The following is an 18887-nucleotide window of genomic DNA, read 5'->3' as shown; positions in this document are numbered from 1 at the left end:
TTTGAATGATTCTAAAATTCGAATTGGAATTAGATCGCACCTGATTCTGATTAAACCCGATTCCATGCATACTGGGTTCGATCTAATGAAGTTGGGTCAAGAAGAGTCCGATTGATTCACACTATCATTTTGGAGAGCACAAAAACTATCTAAAGGTATTTCAAACTTACCTTTTACTATTGGATCGAGTTTCCCTCTACTCACGGTGAATGGGAATTCATCTGCCACCGGTGTGGAATGGGCGGGAGATGTCCATAAGGGTGTTAATTCTAAGCCCATATTGGTAGGATCAATCTGTCCTGACTAATGAAAGTTCAAAATTGGCCCGACATGTTAGCTAAATGTGTCGGGCTAAGGCCTGGCACGTAAGCTAAACATATTGGTCATTGTACAAGGGAAGGACCGACAACGTCCGAAAGAGCCCGACACATTTAAGTCCGTTTATAAACCATTTGTTTTACCCCAATTACCTCATAAATTTTCTATGTTATCCCAAATATACTAATTTAATCTCCTTGACTAATTTATCATCTTGGATTACGTAAACTATAAATAAAAGACTATGGACTAAATAAAAACATATGATTAATAATTGTATATTATTGTACTATGAAGTTGATTGGCCAAAGATAAATGGAGCACATAATCAATTCCATTTATATTGTTTGAAATGCCATTATTTGTATGTCTATACATACATATAAAAATCGGCTGAATTCTTAGAAAGCTAATCTTTTATCTTTTGTAGGAAGAAGGATGCTGATTAAATCTGTTTTGGCATCTATTCCTTCGTACCTAATGAGTTGTTTTTCATTCCCTGTTTCTGTGTGCAAAAATATTGATTCTATGTGTTTGAATTTTTAGAATGGTGGTTCATCGGGTAATAAGAAATCTTCTCTCATTTCCTAGAACACCATGTGTCAACCTTTAACCAATGGGGGCCTTGGGTTTAGGAAAGCCAAAGTTTATAATCAGGCTTTACTCCTCAAGCTTGGATGGAAACTCCTTGTTGATGATAACTCCTTGTGCGCCAAAACTCTCAAAGCAAAATACTTTCCTAATTCCTCTCTTTTCGACTCAAAAACTCATTTGATCAGGGGTTCTTGGACTTGGAACAACATTCGTGGAATTATTCCAATGTTGAGATCCTTTACCCTTAAGAAAATTGGAAATGGCCAAGATACCTTTTCTTAGACCGATCGTTGGATACCTTCTATCCTTGATTTCACTATCCTTCCAAATGGCTCTCCTAGAGTGTTTCCTGAAAAAGTCTCCAACTTTATTAGATCTTCTGGTTGGAATGAGGAGCTTTTACAAATTTCAAGTCCTACAGTCCTCCCAACATTGTCAATATTACCCTGTCAAATTCTTTTGACTCTTGGTGGTGCACTTTAACCAAAGATGGTAAATTTAATACGAAACGTGCGGCTAATTTTTGCCATACCTTTCCTTCAATTCAAAAATTCGCTCCTTCCGTTTGGTGGAAGTTTTTTTGGAAGCTTAACTTGCATCCTAAATTCAAAATTTTTCCTGGCGTGTATTACATGCAGGGCTTCCGGTTAAGGATACAATTTCGAAATGGAGTCTGATCGATTGCACTTGTGCTTTCTGTGGCACTTGTGTTAAGACTCACTGGCACATTTTCCTCGCCTGTGATTGGGTTAAACATGTTTGGGCAGCGGGTCCTTTGGGCTTCAAAACAGAGTTTATCAGTCATCCCTCCTTGGAACAATTCTGCATTTCTACTTTGATGAATTACAAGCTTGACAAGCCTTCCCTGATATGGTTTTTTTCAGTTTTCATTATTACTTGTTATTTTATTTAGGAAACCAGAAACTATTTTATTTTTAGATCTACTAAGCCTAATCCTCAGTTAGTTATGACGAAGGTGGAACTTTGGATGAAGGATTTGCACATCTCCCCCCCCCCCCCCAAATTTCGGCCTTGGATGTAACAAATGATGAATTTGACATGTCTTTTCCTGTTTTACCTATTCCACATTTTTCTGCGTTGATATGTGCAGGACACGTCTCTAGGAGCATAGGACCATCAGGGGTGGGCATCATGCATTTTGCTGAAGGGAAAACTTATTTTCATCGTAGCATGGATTTTATATCCGACTCATTTTTTGGAACCAAGACTTTTTGGACTACTTACAGGATTAGAACTTGCTGTGAAGCTAGGGTTGAAGATTAAAGAAGTTTGGTGCTCTCACAAGAATTTGCCCAGTCTTCTTCCATCTCCATCCCAATCTCAATGGCCTTTGGAAATCATGAATCTTTTTTGGTAGGAGGTGGACATTTCTAAAGAAGTGTCCTTCTGTCTATGTGATCATTACAATCTAACAGAACTGCTTATTTTCTGGGCTGATAAGGCCCTAAACACTAAGTCCAATTTTGTGTATAACCTTAATGTAAATGTGCCCTCGAAGTAATATATCCTTTTTCTTTTTCTCATTAAAAAGATGTCATTATATGTATGTCTATTGAGATTGAGGTATTAGAGCTCCAAATAAATTTGAGATTTACTTATGGATGTCCATTAGCCTAGTGAGGAACATTCTCTCAAGTAAGTTCTTGTTTCATCACAAAGAATTGAATCTCATTAGGAGCTGTATGGACCAAACTTGCATAGCCCAATTGTAGCCTATTTAGCATGAGTCCGTTTTAGCATATTTAGTACAAACCCGATTATAGACCAGTACCCCACCAACTGTTTATAAATGGGACCATGCCTAGTCTACGAGGACCGATTTCTTAAACGGGTTGGTCACGGTGTAGAATCCTAAAATAGGGGGACCAATTAGGCCCAACCGAAACCGGCCCGGACCAATCAATTGACACCCTTGGGAGAGGGTTATTGCGAGGGTGTTTTGTGAAAATATTAAAACCCTATAGGGGTTTGTGAACCCTAGATGATTCGGTGACTATTATCTCCACACTAATATACAGTTATTAAAAAAAATAAGAAAATAGAATGCTACCTGGTCCTGCGCCTTGTATGGTTCCCACGCCTAGACACACAAGACACCTTGACCGCCTGGGATTTTTTCCTTTGCATGGAGGCAAGGTGTCTTGTGTGTGTAAGTGTGGGAGCCACATAGGCGCACAACCGGATAGCGTTCTTTCTCCCAAAAAATTAATAAAGGAAAAAGAATTCATATATATTTGGTTTTGGGTTCTACCAAGTGCCCGGTTGGTGTATGTTAATTAGAGAAATTCTAATGACCTAACTTAAGCCACAGTGAAGGAGGAATTCCCTCAGCGATGGTCACCATTGCATTTGGATGGTGCTGGGATAGTAGGGCATTTCGGAGGGAAGTAACGATGATGATAGATTAGGGGTGTCTGTCAGTTACTAGCCTGCACCGATTAGATCGATTGAGCCCAGCCAAAGTAAACTGAGAGCGACCCAACATGTTCGCTAACCAATTAATATTCAATCGTTCCTTACGCAAGCTACAGACCGATGGGCACCCAGAAACAAGCACAATTGATCCCAATTCAGATCCTCTATACGGTGCGCTGCCCGTAGCGGCCATAGCGACCCAGACACATCGCTGCATGCAATGTCCTCCTTACCCCTGCTCGGGCAAAGCGCTCGGACAGGGGTAAGGTGGACATTATGCAAGGCGATGTGTCTGGGCCGCTATGGATCCCTGGGCCTGGGCCTGGGCCTGGGATGTGCGAAAACTGTTATTTAAATATAAACAAATCATTAGTCTTTTTGAACCTGTGTGTGTGAGCGGGGCGTTCAGAACTCTAAAATTGATTGAGTTGTTCAATGTATAAGAGCAAAGAATAAACAAAATATGAGTCCGTTTAAAGCCTATTTATAGGCATATGGTGTGGGATCCCATTTGTAGACAATTTAGCCTGAATATTACCCGGTAATCCATGGACCTTTATCCGCTGCTGTGCGCATCGTGCGGTGCAACAGCAGCCATGTGTGCACACACACATGGCCACTGCTGCGCCGCACGATGCGTACAGCAGCACTGCAGTTACAGCAGCGGATAAAAATTCGTAATCCATCGACCAAATTGTAGCATTGGAGAACATTGGTCGTTAGATTAGGGATTTAGGTTTATCCCCCCCCCCCCCCTCTCCATTTCATTACATGATGTATATCTCCAGTAGAAGAGGCGATAACTGTGACTTCTGTTAACCCTTTACCTATTTTCAATTTCTTTGTTTTAATTTGTGCAAGATCTCATGCCACAAACATAACTACGGCTGGATGGACTACTATTTTTTGTTAGAAGGAGAGTATATTTCCATTGCTGTAGGTTGGCTAAAGTCTCATCGTATTTTGGAACCAGAAATCTTTGCAATTCTCGTAGGGCTTGAGCATGCTGCGAAGCATGACTTGAAGGTGAAAGAAATATGGTGTTCGAACCAAATAATCCCCGATCTTCTTCCATCTCCAACTCATTCCTCTTGGCAATGGCCTTTGCTGGACCACCTTTTGAAGATTGACACTTTGTGTCCCGATGTGGTTTTTACCATTATAGTTGATCCCCTAATTTTGGCGCTGTCTACTAATCTGACTAAACAAGCCCAGATGAACAAATTATCTTTTGTATTTGACAATTCAGTTTTTGGGGTTTTTTTTTTATAAATTTTCTTTTTCTCATAAAAAAAAAAGTGTAGCATGTCCATACCTGACCTATGTAGGCCCGAATATAAAATTGGTGATCATAAATTGGTGATCATGGTGCAAGACCTTGAATTGGGGTAGCCCGATTAGGCTTAACCGAAATCAATTGGATCGACCGATTTCTTCGTTCCATGCACGCCTCACCATGGGTGAAAGAAAACTTTCCAAAATTCCAAAGTCCAGCCTCAACAAGGCCAACTGTGCCCAAGTGGCAGTTGTATCAACTACACAAGGCTAGACCTCATTTGATGCAGCTAAAATTTTCACTCAAACTTTACCAATCCAAAAAAAAAAAAAAAAAAAATTTGTCCGGGAGTGTGGCCTACACCAGTATTCCGATGAGTCTATCTCTCTCTTACCCATATGAAAAGACACCTCTACCCCCTTATTTTGAGGAGGAGAGAGATAGACACTTGGGAGTGCTGGCGTAGACCACACTTTTTCTTAACCTACATCCTATAATAAGATGAGTTGTGATGAGAAGAAACTTACTACATAAGCGTGATCTCCGTTACATTTCCACAAAAGACTGAGTCCAGCCCAACTGCGATATGACAGTTTTGCATGTCACATTCAACATTTGGGGAAAAGCTTCAAATAGTGTGTTTTTTTGTTTTTTTTGATGATAGCTTCAAGTAGTGTTTTGGTCGGATTAAAATCCTTTATAGTGCAGGTATCTTGCGATGCATTGCAATGCGGGCCTGAGAGCTTGATATGTGGAAGAAGTTTCATCCAATGGTGCGAGCTCGATGCAGCACAATTATTTTTTTTTCTTCTTGAACTCGGCACTGTTGGATGTCGCAACTTCCACATGTCAAGTTTTTAGGCCTGCACTGCAATGCACCGCAAGAATAAGGCATTGCAGAGGATTTTTTTCCGTTTTAATCTATTCAAATAGTAATATGAATAGGGTCAGGATCGTCTCCAGGGAGCTCAACGTCCAGGGTGCTGCTAGGGGGCATCCAGCAGATGCCTAAGGATGTGTGTGGTACAGCCCAACGGCTGGCAGCACCCTGGGCGTGCTAGGCTCCCTGAAGACGAGCTAAATTCATATAAATAGGGTTTATCCTTAGAATGTGAATTCCAGGTGATCCCAACTACATTTATAGAGGCCTCTCTTTAAGCAATCCAAATAAATGGTTCACACGGTCACGGTTAGGTGGTTCTCTTTTGGGGGTATTTTAGACACAATATCATTAGTGTAACCGTATTTCAAACATTCGTACAATAAATTTTGAGAATAATGATTCCAACTACGTGGTCTATTGACTGTTAACTCAGAAAACCCTTATCGATCTGCATATACAACCAGACTTTTGTTCATATATTTTTAAAATTAATTAATGAAATTATTATTATTACTATTATAATTTCTCCTAAAAATTCCAAAACAATGGAATGGTTAATCCAATATGCATGGCCACTCATCACTTATTAATGAATTTTATCAGGACCTAAAACACTGCATAATACTTGGGGCCAGTAATCTCATTTACGTGATTCCAAATCATTAGGCTCACTTAAATTGAAGGTGCCAATCACCTTTTAGGATTGAACGCAACCAGGCCAGAAATTAGACCGGGCTGGGCCGGGCTTGGAGAATTAATAAATTCTGAACCCATTAATGAAGCTGGGACCTGGCCTAGCCAACTCATTTTGGTTCAGATCAAGTTAAACCACCCCTCCATGCAATTGTGACTGCATGGTACATGCAGTGACCCATATGGGCGCACCACTTCCATCCTCATCTTAAATTTGTACTAATTACAAATCATGTGGAAGGTTAGGAGACTAGGAGAAAGCGCACAAAATCCATGGATATATATTTTTTTTTGATGAAAGTGTAATCACACAAATCACACACCAATCCCAAAAGATTAACTGACTTTTGGGACCGTGGAATGGCGGACATACACAACACACACCAAAAAATCCATGGATATGGAAAGCTTGACTGCATTTGGTATGCTTTTTAGAATGTACTTTAAAGCAAGGTTCTAAAACTTGGGTTTCGACCAACCAGAAAATGAGTTCGTCTCGATTTCGACTATATCTCGGTCGAAACTTGGGATTTTCTCCAGGCTAACTCGAACCTTGGTTTCGAGGCCCAGAAATTGTTTTTTAGCCGTGATTCTTGTCGTGCTGCCTATTTTTGATATTTTAAACTCAATCCATGCATTAGTTCCACATAGAGAACACTAAAAATATTACTTGTGGTTTTGATCCAAGTTTGATACTGTATATTGTCCTTGGACATGGTATCAAATAAGGTTTGACAGGAACATAACTCCTTCAATATAAATGAGATTTAAGCAATCTTGGATTTGTTAGAAAGCTTTGTTTTGATAGCTTTCCAATAAGTCCAAGATTGCTTAAATCTGATTTATATTGAAGGAGTTATGTACCAGTCAAACTGAATTTGGTGTGTGTGAATATTTTCAAAATCGCTCTGAATGAAAATATTTTTTTGGACATCAAAACAAATGAATATTTTACCACACTTTTGGTTTTTAGTAATGTTTTACCATATTAAGATTTATGAAATTTTTAGATTTGAGAAAAAACACAGCATTAAAAAGTTGAAAATTACACCTACCGTCGAAAATCCAGATTTTGTTCTTGAATTGGAAGGTTGACTTTTTTTCCTTTTGGAATTTGATTTTTCAACTATTTTTATTGGATTCAAATAGGGGAGGTTTGCTTATTTATTAATAATATTTTAAGTAAATGATATACAAATACAAAACCATTTACTTAAATAATATTAGACATAACTAAGTGTCTGTCCTAGTTTCGAGTCAAGTTTCCCCTAGTTTTGATGGGCATATGTGTCGAAACTGGTCAAAACGATCGAAACCCGGTCAAATCAAGGGATTTTATAAAATCCCCCTTGAACTCGTCTTGGAACCTGGAAAACCGAGTTAACTCGGTGGTTTCGACAAGTTTCGATCGAGTTTTTGTTCCATGCTTTGAATTGAGAAAAGAAATAAAGAAAAAACTTGGATTTCAAAATGCATTCGTCAAACACAACTCCGAGAATATATATCAAACACAGCCTAAAAGTAAAACAAGAAATGCCATGTGCCTACGCCCAGGACATGTTCAATACATATAAATAATTCACTTTGTCAATCTAAAAAATTCGTTAAAAATAAAAAAAAATTCATAAAAATCAGATTTGGATTAATTCTGAAATTATTTATTTACCTACAAATAATTCTAGCTTTTTGATATGTAAAAAAAATCAGTTATACCTTTTTACATTATCAATCTATTATCCCTCTCAACATACTGTTGGGATTTTTTATGGATTTAATTAATTATGTCATATCTATTGGTGTGGGTTACAAATACATGGTTAGGGTCCCTGCAGCCTCTTAGTCTCATTCTCTATTCTACTCACAAGAAAGAGAGCCAAAGTGGGAAGAGAAGGTTGTGGAAGATCCAAACCGAGGGAGGCTCTCCTGAAGAAGATTGTTATCAATTATTGTTCGAAGATGAATCAACCTTTGGAGCTTTTCTTTGTTATTGTTCTTCGTCAACATACGTGGGTGCTAAGTACACTTTATTTTTTGTTCTCTTTTCAATCAAGTACTAGTTCTCTGTATGGAGATGAATTAGGGTTTACAAAACTCAAAGATTTCTTTAACACATACAAGTTATTAAAATTAAAATAAAATTACATTGTTGGCATTACTAATACTTTCATAAACATTTGATTTTATTAAGGCAATTCTATTATGGCGCCCCTTATTGAAAAAAAGGGAAAATTTTCTATCACTCTCCTAAACTTTCTCACTTTAATACTCCGGAGTGACAGTGAAGTTACAAATAAAAAAGCACGGTTTACCAGTGGGCACTTAATGACAAGTTTGATACTGTTAAAATTTTGTACATAGGAAAATCTCTAGATCTCTTGTTCACATATCCAATTTTAACCTAAAATAGAAAAAAATCTAACTCAATGAAGAGTGTACAAAACACTTGGTAGAGTTGTCAAAAATCAGACCAATCCAATTGAACCGATCGGACCGAGCAATAAAACCAACTGAAACCAGTAAAAAAAAAAAAAAAAACCCATAGAGTTTCAAATACCTGATAATTTTAATATTTTTAACAATTTTTCCTATATATGAAAAACAATAAACGACCATTAAAAGAAACCAATAGCAGACAAACTAAGTAAACTGAGGAAAATTTTTTGCTGCAACTCGAGTAGTCAACAAGGAATGTTCTTGCTGCCCTGAATCGTAAGCGCTGATTTGGAATAATTTCCTTTCCCTTTAGGTTCACAAATATCCCCTTAGGTTTACGTATATTTTCAAAATACCCTCTAAGATTCCAAGTTGGTGCCTAGGATTGGAGCACCAGGAAAATTCCTACAACCCGGGCAGCAGTAAAATGTTGTCCTTGAACTGAGGACCTACACACATGGGCGGTGCTGCACCGCACGATGCGCACAGCACCCCAGTAGTACTAGGGGTGATAATTTTCCCTGAACTGATTGCTTCGCTTGGTGACTTGTTTACCCAAAAAAAGAACTGATTTAGCTTAACTAAAGTTCAGTTCCTGTTTTTCAGACTGAAAACCCTATCGATATAATTCGAATTCACCCGACCCGACCATTTAACACCCCAGTTAGTACCCGTCACACGTGTTTAATTTGTAGTATGATCGAGTATATGACATTATAAATATACATTTGTGTTGGGGTGACGCTCTTCCCTTCCCCCGACCGGGGCCTTTTCCTGCGGAAATGAAATTAAGGCATCCATTCCATCCCCATCCACCCACCACCCACCACCCACCACCAAAATAAGGAAATCCCACCAAGTGGGCGGTGGGCCTCAACTTATTCTCCAGGTGGGCAGGGGTTTGGTAATTCATATGATAACGCAGAATGCATGAAGACATGCGTCCCTCGTATCAGACATATTCTAATGGTGATGATGGACCCTCTCTCTCTCTCTCTCTCTCTCTCTCTCTCTCTCTGTATCTTGGGGTTGGTAGAGACGGTAACGTGGAAGAAATTAATGAAGACAGAGAGACCCGTTCTTTACATCTTTAGGGTTTTCCAGTTTATTGGGTTTTCCCACCATTGCGCGGGACTTGCGCGTCAGGAACCGTTGACGACCACACAGCTTGAGCTACTGATCGCCGACAATCCACTTCCGATTCCACTGCCTAAGACACCGCTCCCACGTTATGTCCTCTCCAAGATCCCTCCAGCTTAGCTTCAACGACGACATACTCTACTGTTGCTGCTAAATAACTTCCCTAGCTTTTACTTCCCCACGTACCCCCACTTTATTACCATTATGCCATCGCCCTTCTCCACACCAACCACTGTTCTGCTCCCCCCACCCTTCGATCTCCATTTTGCCCCTTTAGTTACTATTTGGTATTTGATCCATCTCGGTTTGCCTGAGTTTGGTCCGGTTCTGAATGAGTCAGAGTCAGACTCAGAACAACCAATCTGGGTCAAACCAGAACCGGAATGACGAATCATTCCGAATCCAACCTTTTTGAAATTTGAATTACCACCTCAAAAAAGTCCCATATGAAACCTGGTTCAACCCTGGCATGCAAAGTCAGTTTTGACACCCTGGTTGACTCACCTTTTGTTTTTCTTTATGGGTCGACGATAACAATTTGAACATACCAAAACATAAAAGAACAGCTGTCGGGCAGGATCGTCCTGTCGAGACACAGCAAGGTGGGAAATGATTGCCTTATTTTCACTAGGGCAAGACGTTTGGACAAGGATAAAACGGTCATTCCCCACCTTGTGTTTCGACAGCTAGTCAGTAGAGGATCCAAATTGGGTGAAAGACGGTATTTTTCGTAATTTGCATACATCTCTCTATAAATAGCTAGTGATGCCGTTTACTCTCTCTCCAAGCCCTTCTCCCCTTGCCCTGCGTTTAACGCAGGGAGGGACTCTAGCGCAACAGCCGCAACTATACCACCATATAGATATAGAGAGAGAAACCCACCCACAAATACATACATACATACATATAAAAACGCAAGAAGAAAGGGAGGAGGTGGGCAATATTATTAATGGAACAAAGTCTACCAACTCAGCCACAGGTTCAGAGAATGGAAACAAATGGAGTGGTTCTTGAAACAGCTCAAACCATCTCCAAAAGTAGAGGAAAAAAGGCAGTGCCACAGAGCAATGTAACGAAGAAGAAGCGCAACCCATTTCACCTGGTTAGGGCTGCACTTCTTATGCTCCGACGCAAAAAATCCCAACCCATCCATGTCGAGGTGGCTTCTTCAAAAGGCATATGGAAGAGTCTAGTAGGTTCAATGCGCCCTTTACACCTGCAAGACCACCAGCCCCAACTTCCACTACCACCACCACCATCTGCCCTAACGGTTGAGAATTTCCAGGAACCGCAGCCTTCGCCGTCTTCGTCGCCGCCCATGTCGCTGCATAGGGTTTTCTCACCTTCTTCCTCTCCTTTCTCTTCGGCCTCAAGCTCCATTGGTAGCATGAGCCAATATGCTTCTGCACAGAACCTGGAAGAGCTTGGTCGAAGAGGAGGGTGCAACGAGATGGAGGAGGAATTTTATGACGGTGGGGATGAGATGATCGACGTCAAGGCTGCAGAATTTATTGCCAAGTTCTATGAGCAGATGAGGCTTGAACGAGATGATTGAGAGATGGGTCAAGGTGTATGCATGGTTGCATGCATGGTGTGTTAGTTCATGCCTATGTTTTCTATTTCATTTCCTTCTTCATTCCTTTTATAATTTCTTTCTCTTTTCTTTTTTTTTTTCTTATATATGGTCATCTGATGTTTCATTGCATCGAATAAATGGGTTTAGTTAGTTAGAGTGGGTAGCTTAGTTATGGGAAATCAAGAAAAACGTTCCTCCAAAATAAAACAAAAAAGAAGGAGAAGCAAAGGCGGAGGGGAGGGTGCATGCCTGGTTGGTGGTGGCGGACCATTTTTGTTTATCTCATCACTGTGGTTGGGAAGAGGTTTTTCTTTTTTCCCCCTCTGTAACATTTTGGCTGTTTTTGGAGTTAGATTTAAGTGTCCATCAAATCCGGTTCGGTCCGATTTACTTTGTATTGAGCCTTTTATACATTTTGGTTTAATATTATCACATGCGATATAAACTTTTTGAGCATTATATGTTTCGTAAGTTTTATTTAAAATGGTAGTCACGACTAGGGTTTGGGCTGGGCAACCTTATCATATGGTCGTCGCATTGGGTATGCCTAGACATGTTGATGTCAGGGTACGAATACGAGTGCACATCATAATGTGCATTAACGAAGAATCTTAGTTGTCGATTCCCTCATGTATTACTGCCAGATGTAGGATGGGATAGACATGTGTCACCGAGACCCTGTACCTGAGAAGACTTTGTCACTGCGAAATGTGATCGCATTCTTTGAATCATCAATGACTAAGATTCAAGAGAGTTAAAGCCGGTGTTCTGGGAATGCACAAACATTTCGTGAGTGAGAGAGTTACTCAACATGGTCACCACTACCCAATTGGGGAACCTCAAAATAGAGATTGTCTGTGCATGGTCGGATCAAAATCTAGATCCAGTGCCGTTTTAGAAATGGTTTTTGCAAAACCTATTTTACATAAAATGATATGTTATATGTAGTTTTAATTGAAAATATTTTATCGTGTTTTGCGGAATCCGATCACGTACACAGATGCTCTAGTATGGACATGTTCTATGGAATGAGGTTTGGCAATACATGTGTACATGCCCTAAATTCCATAATGATGATGTTGATTAGTGGTGGGTTGGTATATAATAATTGATTATTATGTGAGGGTATAAAAGGAATTTGTTAGTTAATTAATTTTTTATTTAATTTATTGGATATGGTGTAATTTATTATTTATCCATTAAATATAAAATAATTACTTAATTTACTATTCCCTATTAGATTCTGCTTCTTCAACAATTAGAAACCTATCATGTTTAAACAGGTTCTAGCCTATGAGGAGAGAGAGTGTCTGACTCTCATTGGGATTTCCCAAATAGGGTTGTAGAAACCCATTATAAAAACACACCAAGGGGAGGGAGCAGCCTACGTTTTCTCCAGCCTTGGATGAATTTTGGCTCCTCCCCCTGTGGACAAATTTGGCTTCCTCTCTCTCTCTCTCTCTCTCTTGTGATCTCTTCTCTCTCCTTCTTCTTGCTCTCTAGTTTTTGAGAATTAGGGTTTTGGAAACCCAAATATGTGCTTGAAAAACTGAAGAGACTCTTGGATTGGCTCGGAGAACTTTGGCTCCACCATTGGAGGTTCAGATCTGTTTACCTAGTGTGCTCGTTGGATGAAGAACCGTTGTTTATTGGAGGAGCAACACTTGAGGCTCATCAGGTTAGCAAATTTCTGTTAATTCCTATTGTTTTAATTATGTGATTATCCATGGTATGTGAAAGAGATGAAATTTCTCTCTCTTGGGGATCCCTCTTTCCATGGGATGAGATCGATCTTTTTCCACTACGCATTCGGGTATGGGATGGGATCGATCTTTTTCCACTACGCATTCGGGTATGGGATGGATCCCTCTTTCCATGGGATGGAAAAGAGGTGAAATTTCTCTCTCTTGGGGATCCCATGCATAATTTTATGGGACAAGTAAGAGAAGGATCGGGTATTGATTTTTCCTACCAAACCCTAATAGGGTCATAGTAGGGTATCCATGGGCAACCCTAAAATTAAATAGGGTGCCCTAGGGCAACCCTGGAGATCCCAAGAGTTGGGAACTCAAAGTATAAAGTTTATTGGTTTACCAAGGTGAACTACAATGATCCCATGGACTGCTATTTCACTAACATTTGGTTGTCACGAAATGAATAAAAAAATCATAATGTTGATTTTCTTCCCCAACCAAATTTCTGTGTGATGCGTCAAGCTAAATAAGATTCTCCTACAGCCGAGTTGACCTACCCAGAATAATAGAAATTAGTGGCGAGCGTCAAATCTCTTGCGATAGATAATTCTCGAAAGTAGAGAAAGTAGATAAAGAAATTGGATCCCATACCTTGGCCTAGAGGCCCCAATTTATAGGTTCCAGATGCTAAACTAGTGTAGAAATTCTTTAGATAATGGACTGTATCGGAATGTCTCCCATCTATGTACGTGGCTTATTCTTGATTCGATACCTGTTCTTTGGTAGTCACGCCATAAGCGTGATCGGTATCCAGAAGGTTCTTTAACCCAGGAACTGACTCTGGTTTAGCTGTTGGCGGTTTGGTTAAGTTATCCGACGTGCAGATCCCAAGCCATGAATATTTTGGTTCCAGATTCCCTGGTGTCGAACTCTTTGTGGTCGGTTCGGTCAATAGGGCTGACCAATCGGGTTTTGGCCACAGTGTCTTGTTAAGATCATATGACCGACCAGAAATCTGGATGGCCTTGAGCATAGCATTCTACACATGTGTCACGCCCCCATCCCAGCCAAGGGATGAAATACATTATAAGGGGTGACTAGGACGACGCGTGTCATCCTACTAATCTGCCAGGATCACTGACACAGTGTCCCAACGCACAGTCATAACCAACATTAACACAATATAATATTAGAATGCGGAAAAAGGAATATTACATTCCAAAGATCAGTAGTATTGCGGAAGCGTATAAATCGAATAGTTACAAGATGTTCAAAGGCTAGATGATAAATACAGTAATTAGTTACATTTCCGATGACCATCTAATAACTATCAAAATGGTATAACAGTAAATATTTCAACATAGGCCTAAGCCCCAAAAGTAAATCAAAAAGGGACCAAATCCCAAATGTCCTCACGGCCCGTAGGCACAATCATCGCAAGGACACCCGTTGCCATGTTCCTCAAACACGGCTCCCGGCTCCTCCTCACCAATCTCATCGTATCCCGAGGGCTGAACTCCGACTCCCGCGAGATATCCGTTACCTGCATCATAATCTAAAAAGTGTGCGCACGAGGGGGTTAGCTCCACTGAGCCAGTGAGGGGATGGGGATGCACAAACACGCAATTCACATAGTCCAATGATGCATGCACATGTTAAGTCCATTTTTTCCACCTAACAAACAACTAAGTCAATGGTATATGCTACTGTGACAACTCGAGAGACACTGTGGGTCACTTAACTTATCGCCACAATGAAACCTCAATTGTCACGTGGGACCTACGCCGATCGAAGCCTCCAAGACCACTCAGTGGCAGACCCCTGATAACCAATACTACCATGACTGGCCTCTCCCACCTCCACAAAATCCGGTGTACTGATTACCCAACACCTAAATCCCTGTTGGTAAGGGTCGTAGCATAAGGGTGTGAAATCCTAGCCACAAATATACTACATGCAAGTCCTATCATCCCGAGAGGTAATCCGGGCGCATCAACTTTTCATCTGGTTTAGTGCCCGATTACCAGCACGGCACGGCGCATACAGTTCAACATGGCATTCAACATAATTTTTTCATAAATGTATATAGTATTCGGGGTTCCGGCACTGGTACCTACCAGCACCGAGACCCATCAAAGTACAACATCTCCCATCAACATTATAATAATCATATATAAAAGTATGCAATATGCGCAAACATGCTTAATAATTATAATGATTACATAATATATATAATGCAATAATAATATCAAGCCCAAACAACCAAACCCACTCACAATGTATATGCCAAGCACCAAGATTATAAGTTGTCGCCTCGATCAAGCAATAAGCCACAAGATGGATATATTAACCTAAACAAAGAGTAAAATAAGGTTAAACGAGCGAAGGGAAAGGATCCCCAAAAGGTATCCCATAATCACTTAAGTATAAGGTTTCAGAAACAGAGTGGTTGCAGGAGTGGTTTCATCCCCAAATTCTGCAACCACATGTAAATCCTAGGAAACCAGGGGTTCAGGACAGTTTCAGTCAAGGTCGGTTGCAGATGTGGTTTCTCAGAAAGATGAAACCGCCCATAAATCCGAGCTTCCCAGGGGCCTTCTCAGGGAGGTAATTTCAGGGTGGTTTCTTGCAGGTCTGAAACCACATGCAAATTCTCACACCTGCAGGTCCAAAATCCGAAGGATCCCCCTCCAAGGGCTCCATTTTCAAGTGGTTTTAAGGCATAAGAACATCTAGGAAACTCCATCCTAAGCTCATCAGGGTCCTAAGACCTCTCTAGGTCCATTCAATCACAATAGGTTCAAGATAAGGAACCGAGAAGAACCTAACCTAAAGCATAATAGGGTCCAACCTTAAATCTCTCAAATGGAAATGAGAACCCTTGCATTAGAGCTCATAATGGAGTGAAATAATTCTACCATAGCTTAGGCTTTAAGGCTCCATCGACTTCTTAGGTTCCAAGAGAGCGCTAGGTCAATCTCTCCCATTACCCAACCCCTTTTAAAATCCGAAATAGAAGAAGGAAGAAGCTTCAATAGCTTACCTACCCCCAAGATGAGAGAGCTCCACGATTTATGGCTCCAAGAGATGGGGTCTCCACCTCCCACCAAGCTCCTCCTCTTTCTCTCCTCTTTCTCTCCTCTTTCTCTCCTCCACGATTTAGGGTAGATGAGAATGATGAAGGAGAAGTAAATGTTCTCTCTCTCCCTCTTGGACTTATTTATAATAAATGGGTATTTGGGTACCTCTAGTCAAATGGGTCATGAGGCTTAATGGGTCGACCCATTAGTTCTATGTGGGTAAGTGAATGGAATAACCCATCATTGGGTCAATAGGTTAAATGGGCCCTTAGTGAAATGGGCCATACAAGTTAAATGGCTTCTTAAGTTAAATGGGCCTGCCCACAACTTTAATTTGGGAAAAAGCCCATTTTAAGATGGGTTCATATGAGATGGGCATGAGTCCCCAATGTACTTCCCAAAGGTAAGTGGGACCCGAACTTAAAATATTTCCTTCTCTCATGAAATAGCTCGAGCGATTTGGGCCTGGACCCGCACTTCGAGGTCACCAAGGGAAGAATAAATAATAAGACTTGAGGGCTAGAACTTACTTTTCCCCTGTCATGGTTTATCACCCATGACCCCGAATAGCTTCGCCACGGCAATGCCAAGATCATCACTGAACGAATTATCCAACTGAGGTGACGGTCCAGTATGCTCTCTCCTAAACTCCTCGCTTCCCGAGCTGGTACTTGGAGGATAGTCAACGAAGTCGCCGTCAACGAACTTTCCCCACTGACGGTTGAGGAATCTTTCCTCCACAGGTAAACCCGTACTGTGGTCAACGATTTTGTAGCTAGGTTTGACCATCATGGAGAACAGGTCACCAGCATACATGGCAGCGGTATCTACACGTCACGAGAAGAAATAATATTTAATTATATCCCGGGGTACGGGTATAACAACATGTGTTCGGCTCCACTACACATGTCGTGCTGTCATAGGTCGCACATATTATGGTATATCATTGTGCGTTTAGTATGCATTGGCGGATGTTTGATTCAGTTTTTAAACTTTAAATTCTGTTCTCGGACAAAATCAAAATTTCTTGCTCCTACCACCAAAAAAGTTTTGCCACAAGGTCGAAAAACAACAGGTTTCTCAAGAGAAAACTGTTGAGAGAGAGAGAGAGAGGCAGCAGCGACTGGTCTTGGATGAAGAAGATCACGAAAAAGAAACGCGAAACTAGTGGAAAGTTTTTGGATTCGTACTTGCTTTTCTCTCGCTCTATCACTATTAACTCATGGCAACACGTCAACGACAAAAACGAAGACAGTGAGGGAGTGTTATGTGCCGAATGGGGCCCACTCTAGTGTATGGGCACTAGATTGGGCCAGCCTAGTATGGGATAGGTTAAAGGGCTTGATTTAACGCGTTCCATCAGCTTTGGAGCTTTTGGCGTATCGATCAAGTACCTAACATTTGGTATCAGAGCTGGGCACCATGTCACGGGTTCGAGTCATGGAGAGGGCTACCTAGGAGAGGAGCTACCTGGAGTAGAGTGAAAGCCGTCAAGAAAGGGCTACCTGCCGCCAGGCAAAAACCCTAGAGCAAAGTGGAGCCTCTTGGAAAGGGCTACCAACCGCCAGAATGAAAGTTGCCTAGAGTGAGAGCCGTCGAGGAGAACGACTGCGGAAGCGTGGTAGTCTGTTATGTGCCTAATGGGGCCCACTCTAGTGTATGGGCGCTAGATTGGGCCAGCCTAGTATGGGATAGGTTAAAGGGTTTGATTTAACGCGTTCCATCAGCTTCGGAGCTTTTGGCGTATCGATCAAGTACCTAACAAGGAGAATCACTGAACCAGTGCGAACAACCTCTTTGTTTTCACGTTGATTGATCGTTTTATGTTTGTTCTATTTTTGGTGAACAGGGTTAGGCGGGAGCACGTGGACGTGGTGACATCCAACGATGATTGCACTTCTTTTTTTCTCGATCAAGCTTGACACCGTTGGATGTTGGATGTCGCCACGTCCATGTGTTGAGCTTTCAAGGCCGCACTGGCAATGCACCGCTTGCAACGGATTTTTTGCGGGTATGTTGTTCAGGAGAGGTGGGGTCCATGGGGACTAGGGACTGGGGACTGGGGATTGGGGGAGCGAAGAGAGAAGAGAGAGAAAGCAAGTAAAGAGAGTCGCAGAGAAAATAGGGAAGATTTGATGGGAAACAGATCCTCTATGGCGCAGCTGCCCGAGCGGCCTGAGCAGCGCAGACACAGGGCCGTGCGCAATGACCACCTTACCCCCACTTAGGCAAGGCGCTGGGGCAGGGGTAAGGCGGTCATTGCACGCAGCCTTGTGTCTGCGCCACTCAAGCCGCTCGGGCAGCTACGCCGTTTGAAGATCTGGATTTGATTTGATGGTAGTGAATTTTGCTTCAGTATTTGATAGTGTATGGTACACATTGGATATAACTCATTTGATTAGCATATGCTAGTGTAATTATTTTTTTCTTCTCGTTTGGCAACCAAACACAAAGAAAATAGTTTTTTCTTCTCTTTTCATCTCCTTTCATTTGTTTTCTTTTCTTTTGTTTTCTATCCATTTCTAACCAACCAAACACAACTTTTATGAGTTTTTGTTTCAAACTCCTGAGACAAAGAAAACCTAGAAGCACTCATTGCTAAAAAGGGTATATTGTATATTTGCTAGGGAACTATATTATCATCTCCTCTGAACCTAATGTAGATTCACGCAGTGCAGTGCGACGGATCTACTCATATGAATCCAGATGAATCCAATACCTAATCTGAGCGATAGGAGAATGAATCCGTGTCTGACAAATCCAA

The sequence above is a fragment of the Telopea speciosissima genome, chromosome 7 (assembly GCF_018873765.1).
Source record: "Telopea speciosissima isolate NSW1024214 ecotype Mountain lineage chromosome 7, Tspe_v1, whole genome shotgun sequence".
Lineage (NCBI taxonomy): Eukaryota > Viridiplantae > Streptophyta > Magnoliopsida > Proteales > Proteaceae > Telopea > Telopea speciosissima.
This window is presented reverse-complemented; position numbering follows the sequence as displayed.